This window comes from Myotis brandtii, unplaced genomic scaffold, assembly GCF_000412655.1.
Source record: "Myotis brandtii unplaced genomic scaffold, ASM41265v1 scaffold1338, whole genome shotgun sequence".
Lineage (NCBI taxonomy): Eukaryota > Metazoa > Chordata > Mammalia > Chiroptera > Vespertilionidae > Myotis > Myotis brandtii.
The window spans coordinates 603,866-611,737 of NW_005354749.1; the positions used below are offsets into that span (position 1 = coordinate 603,866).

At 50.9% G+C, this 7,872-nt stretch overlaps 2 long non-coding RNA genes across 4 annotated transcripts in view; one reads left to right on the top strand and one right to left on the bottom strand.

Annotated features, from left to right (window-relative positions):
- Nucleotides 1–390: 390 nt before the first annotated feature.
- On the bottom strand, nt 391–7,297 carry LOC102242503. 2 transcript variants are annotated; one of them, XR_001360941.1, is made up of 5 exons: nt 6,806–7,297; nt 6,300–6,375; nt 5,586–5,687; nt 2,478–4,016; nt 391–963 (listed from the first exon to the last, which is right to left on the bottom strand). It is a non-coding gene; the product is annotated as an uncharacterized LOC102242503 (long non-coding RNA). The 2 variants fall into 2 exon arrangements; XR_313246.2 differs by lacking the exons at nt 391–963; nt 2,478–4,016 and adding an exon at nt 4,632–4,867 and having other exon boundaries at nt 6,806–7,287.
- Nucleotides 2,819–7,872, top strand: part of LOC102242322 — a 7,706-nt gene continuing 2,652 nt past the window's right edge. Inside the window, exon 1 of one of the 2 annotated variants that reach the window (XR_001360942.1) lies at nt 2,819–2,894. This is a non-coding gene — a long non-coding RNA (uncharacterized LOC102242322). Of the gene's footprint in view, nt 2,895–7,377; nt 7,725–7,872 lie in introns of those variants that run through there. The other variant, XR_313245.2, reaches the window with a different exon arrangement.

Here is a 7,872-nt window from a genome sequence, read left to right on the forward strand (position 1 = left end):
AACGGGTTCATTTCTCCTCAGTGTTCATGGAAAACTAGATTTTCTTCTTGGCAAGACCACAGGGGGAGGTTGGGAGGAAATTCAGGCTGTTTTGAGGGAAAATGCAGAGGCTGGTTTTGGGTGAGGTCATTGGCTTTGAGACTGGACGAGTGCGTTCAGAGCCCAGCTGTGCCACATCTGTGAGAGCCTGGCTCCCAAACAGCAGGCCTGGCGCACTGGAGCCGGGATGGTGACCGCGGTGATGCTCGCTGAGGATGGCCTGTTTGCAGAGCGATTTCGCATCGGCCAGTGAGCCAAGCGCTTTCCTTCTCTGAGTCTCAGTTTCCTCATCTGCAGAATGGGAGTGGTCATTTCTTTTATTTATTCTCTTTTTTTTTGTTTGTTTGTTTAGGGAGTGGTCATTTCTGACTCATGGGGCTTTGGTGCCAACTGTGGCCCAACTCTATTCCAGGCACCCAGTGGGCATTCATGAAGGTGGCATAAGAAGTATGAGCCATGCTCTGGACAACTGGGGGTTCAAGGGGGCGACACAGCTCTTCTTTGGCTCAGGTGCCTAGACTTCCCCTCGCCACTCCTGAGGGTGATTCCCAAGGTCTCCTGAGCAAGGACAACTGACATGCCAAGTAAAAAAACAGATACTCGGTGACGCTCTCTCTCACTGTCTCTTTCCCTCCAACCCCACAGCTCTGGAATCAGCATCCACAGCTCCACCCTCTCAGAGCCCAAATGCCTGGCCTCCTCTGGCTGAGTTAGAGCCACAGACCTGGGACAAGCTTGGCTGAGTGACTTCCCTTGGGGCCTGTGTAGAACTTCTGGGCATGTGTTGACTGTGGATCTAACTAATTCTGACCAGCAGATCAAATGCATAGGCACATAGAGCACCTTTATTATAATACTTACCATTGGTGCAGCTCTTACTAATGGCCACTTACTTACTGTGTGACCTTGGGCAAGTTACTGCACCTCTCTGAGCTTTAGACTCCTTGTCCTTAAGTCAGAGGAAATAATAGTACCTATCCACAGGGTGATTGTGACAACACCTTGGGAGCACGTGTAAGAAGCAGGACACTGCTGGCTACAGAGCGAGTCCTCCATATACAATTAGTGTTGTCGTGCGTCAGGCCCGGTGTTCGAAGTGCTTTGGGTGTATATATCATTGTGAGAATAGCCTTTGAGACGTCTTCCATTATAATTCTCTCATGACAGATGGAGAAACGGAGAGTGGGGTAAATACTGCCCTAGACACGTGGCCGGTCATTGGCACATCCGGAGTTCAACCTCTGATCACCTCACTTTAAAACTCACGCTCCCAATCTTCACATGCTCCCCCGCGTGAAAAGAGAAGCTACCACCCAAACGGCAGCGCCAACAACTGCAAAGGTAAGTGCCTCACGTGCCCTCAAGCAGAGGGTCACGCAAGCAGAGGCATTGCCCCTGACTTGCCTGCCAGGAAACCCCCTGAGGAGAGCCCTGCGTGAGTCGGGAGAGAGATGTCCTTGTTTGGAAACAGCTGCCCTTGGCCCTGACTTCCCAGCGGGGGACACAGTTGCTGGAGAGCAGACTTGCCCTTGCCTGGGCCTCCTCCCGAGGGGACCCTGTTCTCATCACCACTTGGGCCCCTCTGCCTGGTGCCGCTCAAGCTTTGCCTCTCGGGGTTCCCTGTATCCCAAACCCTCTTTCTGGTGAGTTCCTTGTCCTGATGATGGGGCCGCTGAGGTTCCTCCCGTCACCGCACTCAGCGGCCGTGGCTATCTGAAAACTCGGTGATTCCAGAAGTCCCCTCCCTGTCGCCCCTGGCACCGGGCCCGCCCGTGCTTGGCTTCCTAATTCTATTTCTGGAGCTTAATTATGATTACACAGCTTCATTACGTAGAGTTGATTTGAAGTAATGGCCCCAATTAAGAGTGAATTTTAATTAAGCTTAACTCAGAACCTTGCCAAAGCTCTGCAGCCTGAGAAGGGGGAAGCCGCTCGGAGCACAAACTCTGACCTTCATGCTGCTGGGCCATCCCGGCCAGATGCGTCCGCTTGGCTTTCTGGCCCCGGGAACGTATTTCTTCACCAGGTTGCAGGGATGTGAACCACATCTCACCTTCCCACCCACCCAGCGGCCAACTCAGAGCCGGACAATGAGAACACAGAGCCCAGCTAACCTCGGCGGAAGGGACCTGCTCTCCGCCAGGCTCAGCCCAGGGATCAGCTCTGTATTGTCTTACCGTTTGCGTGACTATCAGCCACATCGCCCACCCTGTCGCAGGAAACGAAACGCACCATTTCCCTCCCACTGCTCATAACACCCACTTTGCAGATGGGAAAACTGAAGCTCGGGGAGGCACAGCTAGTGAGGGCAGAGGGCAGACTGGAAATCGCACCTGTGAGTCCAGGAGAAACCTACCTCCTTTCACCTCCCGCTGGGCCACTGAGATGAGTGCATCTGAAATGCGAGGGCCCACGTGACATGCAGGCAAGTTCTGCACCTCTCTGAGCTTTAGACTCCTTGTCCTTAAGTCAGAGGAAATAATAGTACCTATCCACAGGGTGATTGTGACAACACCTTGGGAGCACGTGTAAGAAGCAGGACACTGCTGGCTACAGAGCGAGTCCTCCATATACAATTAGTGTTGTCGTGCGTCAGGCCCGGTGTTCGAAGTGCTTTGGGTGTATATATCATTGTGAGAATAGCCTTTGAGACGTCTTCCATTATAATTCTCTCATGACAGATGGAGAAACGGAGAGTGGGGTAAATACTCTCCTAGACACGTGGCCGGTCATTGGCACATCCGGAGTTCAACCTCTGATCACCTCACTTTAAAACTCACGCTCCCAATCTTCACATGCTCCCCCGCGTGAAAAGAGAAGCTACCACCCAAACGGCAGCGCCAACAACTGCAAAGGTAAGTGCCTCACGTGCCCTCAAGCAGAGGGTCACGCAAGCAGAGGCATTGCCCCTGACTTGCCTGCCAGGAAACCCCCTGAGGAGAGCCCTGCGTGAGTCGGGAGAGAGATGTCCTTGTTTGGAAACAGCTGCCCTTGGCCCTGACTTCCCAGCGGGGGACACAGTTGCTGGAGAGCAGACTTGCCCTTGCCTGGGCCTCCTCCCGAGGGGACCCTGTTCTCATCACCACTTGGGCCCCTCTGCCTGGTGCCGCTCAAGCTTTGCCTCTCGGGGTTCCCTGTATCCCAAACCCTCTTTCTGGTGAGTTCCTTGTCCTGATGATGGGGCCGCTGAGGTTCCTCCCGTCACCGCACTCAGCGGCCGTGGCTATCTGAAAACTCGGTGATTCCAGAAGTCCCCTCCCTGTCGCCCCTGGCACCGGGCCCGCCCGTGCTTGGCTTCCTAATTCTATTTCTGGAGCTTAATTATGATTACACAGCTTCATTACGTAGAGTTGATTTGAAGTAATGGCCCCAATTAAGAGTGAATTTTAATTAAGCTTAACTCAGAACCTTGCCAAAGCTCTGCAGCCTGAGAAGGGGGAAGCCGCTCGGAGCACAAACTCTGACCTTCATGCTGCTGGGCCATCCCGGCCAGATGCGTCCGCTTGGCTTTCTGGCCCCGGGAACGTATTTCTTCACCAGGTTGCAGGGATGTGAACCACATCTCACCTTCCCACCCACCCAGCGGCCAACTCAGAGCCGGACAATGAGAACACAGAGCCCAGCTAACCTCGGCGGAAGGGACCTGCTCTCCGCCAGGCTCAGCCCAGGGATCAGCTCTGTATTGTCTTACCGTTTGCGTGACTATCAGCCACATCGCCCACCCTGTCGCAGGAAACGAAACGCACCATTTCCCTCCCACTGCTCATAACACCCACTTTGCAGATGGGAAAACTGAAGCTCGGGGAGGCACAGCTAGTGAGGGCAGAGGGCAGACTGGAAATCGCACCTGTGAGTCCAGGAGAAACCTACCTCCTTTCACCTCCCGCTGGGCCACTGAGATGAGTGCATCTGAAATGCGAGGGCCCACGTGACATGCAGGCAAGTTCTGCACCTCTCTGAGCTTTAGACTCCTTGTCCTTAAGTCAGAGGAAATAATAGTACCTATCCACAGGGTGATTGTGACAACACCTTGGGAGCACGTGTAAGAAGCAGGACACTGCTGGCTACAGAGCGAGTCCTCCATATACAATTAGTGTTGTCGTGCGTCAGGCCCGGTGTCCGAAGTGCTTTGAACACCGTCATTTACTTAACAGTAAACAAAATCTTCAACCCATCTGTCTTACAATGAAACTTCACATATTTCTCTTCAAAACTGCCAGCAATCAAAGGTCATCGTACAAGCAAAACAATGAAAAAGAAAGCCATGTTATTAAATCCAAACCAGAAGCCATAAGCTTCTAAAGGCCCGCATTCAGGCCCGGTCTGCCTTTATTTTTAAAAGAACAGATAAGAACAATGTTAAAGATCAAGCATCATACAGAGACTGTGTCCTTGATATAATCAGGATTGAAAGACAGTTGGAAAGATAATCCCATATCACTATGTGACTCAACGCTATCCAAGTGCCACCTAAAGTCAACTCTCATTTGTCCAACATTTTCGGAGACCCTGATCCAAGCTGATTTAGCATGTGGTCTGCCTCTGATCAGTAAGTACTGCCCTGAGCCACTCTGAGCTTTAGACTCCTTGTCCTTAATTCAGAGGAAATAATAGTACCTATCCACAGGGTGATTGTGACAACACCTTGGGAGCACGTGTAAGAAGCAGGACACTGCTGGCTACAGAACGAGTCCTCCATATACAATTAGTGTTGTCGTGCATCAGGCCCGGTGTCCGAAGTGATTTGAACACCATCATTTACTTAACAGTAAACAAAATCTTCAACGCATCTGTCTTACAATGAAACTTCACATATTTCTCTTCAAAACTGCCAGCAATCAAAGGTCATCGTACAAGCAAAACAATGAAAAAGAAAGCCATGTTATTAAATCCAAACCAGAAGCCATAAGCTTCTAAAGGCCCGCATTCAGGCCCGGTCTGCCTTTATTTTTAAAAGAACAGATAAGAACAATGTTAAAGATCAAGCATCATACAGAGACTGTGTCCTTGATATAATCAGGATTGAAAGACAGTTGGAAAGATAATCCCATATCACTATGTGACTCAACGCTATCCAAGTGCCACCTAAAGTCAACTCTCATTTGTCCAACATTTTCGGAGACCCTGATCCAAGCTGATTTAGCATGTGGTCTGCCTCTGATCAGTAAGTACTGCCCTGAGCCACTCCATGGATGACAACAATCTGGCCAGAATTCTAGCTTTCCTCACCCCCCAGCCCTGATACAAGCATGGGGTGTGGACATTCCTTTGGTGTTTCCAGTGAAAACAGAGAAATCCATCTGATCTTCGAAGCTGCCTGAGGTGGCCCGTCCATGGGCCGAGCACAGGCCTGACAGCCCGTCCTGAATGTCATGGCCACACCGGCCTCTCTTATGCTGTTGAAGTTCCCACCTTAGAAAATCCCCCACTGAGAAGCTAAACTCTGTAAACATTTTTATTTTTCTAGAGGGAAATGGAAAGTGAAAAATGGGATTCAATTACCCTGAACATACAAGGGCAATTTCACTCACAAATGCCATACTTACAAGCTCAAGTTGAAAACAGGCGTTCGAATGAGGCCCAGCCCGAGTTAAAAAGGGAATCATTTATTAATTCCATCCCTTCTGACTGAGTGAATCTTCCTTAGACTCAAAAAAAAATGATAGCCGAAACCGGTTTGGCTCAGTGGATAGAGAAAAAAAAAATGATAAATGGGCTTTAAATACAATTAGATAAGCACTTATGACTTTAATAATCCAAACCACAGAACTTTTCCTTTGAAAGTGATGGCCTGAGACTTGACTTGGGGTGGTGGACACGCAATACAGTGTACAGACAATGTGTTGTGGAATTGTGCACCTGAAACCTATACAATTTCGTTAACCAGTGTCACCCCAATAAACTCACTAAAAAGGAAAACACAGGTTGGATACTTAGAAGACCCATTTCCTTACCCTAACCAGTCTAGTAACTCAGGTGTCCTCAAATTTTTTAAATTGATTTTTAGAGAAAGAGGAAAAGGAAGAGGGTGAGAGAGAGAGAAGCATTCACCTGTTGTTCCGTTTATTTATGCATTCCCTGGTTGCTTCTTGTATGTGCCCTGACTGGGGATCAAACCCGCAACCTTGGCGTATCAGGAAGATGCTCTAACCAACTGAACTGAGCTGCCCAGCCCGCCCCAATGGAGCTGAAGCAGGGACTCGGCGCTTTTCCAAGGGATTTGGGATGAAATTAACAGAGCCGACCACGCATAGACATACCTGCTCCCAAATGCTCCTGGGAAACTTCTGCACCTAGGAAACTCCACTAGACAAGGAGGAAAGGAGACAGCCTTGGCTGAAATAGAAAGACATTATGGAAATTTACATATGCCGGACAACCCAACAGATACAATGACCCCCATTCAAGCCACTCATTCATTCTTTCTTGACATTTTTATTCATGGCATAGGAGTGATCTCGTAAACATCGCCAATGGCTGCTCCCAGCAAGCGGAGGTGACACATTTCCTCCTCCCACAGATAACTCCCAGTTGCCCAGGGGTTGACTCTCTACTCTGCAAGTTACCAGCCGTGGAGCCTTGGGCCTCCGTTTCCCCATCTGTACAATGGAGAGAACAGCAGCACCTACCTCCTGGGACTGTTGTGAGGATTAAATGAGGGGGTGCTTCGTGCAAAGCATAGCCCATAGTCAGTGCTCCATGGGCGGCTGGTAAATACTAACCCTGGCTGAGGCCGTGCCCTCATTTAGCTCAGAAACGTACTGACCTGCCTGCTGGGAGAAGACACTCTTACTCTCAGAAATATCCAGGAGACCCCCAGGAGGGTGGAGAGAGGCGCGCTCCTCTACACGTCTCTAGATGCTTCTCTGTCTCAGTCTCCGTTCAGCTTTCTGCCCAGCACACGGCCCAGAGCTCCGGGCAGAGCTCAAGCAGCTGCGACCCTTCCCTCAGAGCCTCCTGGCGGGATGGGCCATGCATAGCACATGGAAGCGGCGTGTGCTCAGACCGGCTCCTCCTTGGAAATCCAGTTTGTGGATCCATAGAAAATCCTTCCAGGCTTCGCGTGCACACGCCGAATGGGCACACACGGGCGCAGCTTCCTACCTTGGGCTCATCTTGGCAAAAGCCAAGCCCTGTCAGCGACACCTTGCGCGGGGAGCTGCCCAGTCCTATGATAAGACACACTGCTTCTCCCCAGTGAAGCTTCATTCGCTTCAGCCTGGGGATTTATACCAAGCAATGAAACCCGCAAAAGAGAGAAATGCAAATAGATCGCAGAATATAATATTGTCATTGTCAACATGAAAGACTTGTATTGACTGCCCCCCAAAAGAAAATACAGCACCGTCATTTGTTTCGGGGAATGCAAAAGAGGTTTCAACAACTAACAGGGCATGTTTCTGAGCAAAATACGTCCCTTACATGATGTCGGAACACATATTGTCGGAGGCCACTGGTGGGTCTGTGTTCTCGCAAACAAACTCGTGGAGGCGAGTGAGGAAGGTCACTTCCAGCCGCCTCCCTCAGCCACAGGCCACCCTCCTCTGTCCACAGACAGACCAGACGGCAGGGATGCATTTGGAGGGCCAGGCCCCCTGAGGCCCTCACCTGACCAGCGCACCTCAGGACCAGGAGTCTCAGGTGTGGCCGATGCTCTTCCTAAAGGCAGATGCGGGCGAGGCTGAGTAAGTGGATGAAGCACGTTGCTCTGCGCAAAGGGAGGCTGCAAAGAGGAAAGACAGCAGAGGAAATTTGGGGAGCAGTGACATCCACCTTTTCTCTGTCACTGCAGCATCAGCCCCCCGCCCCCCCGCCCGCCCCCTGCCTCCTGCG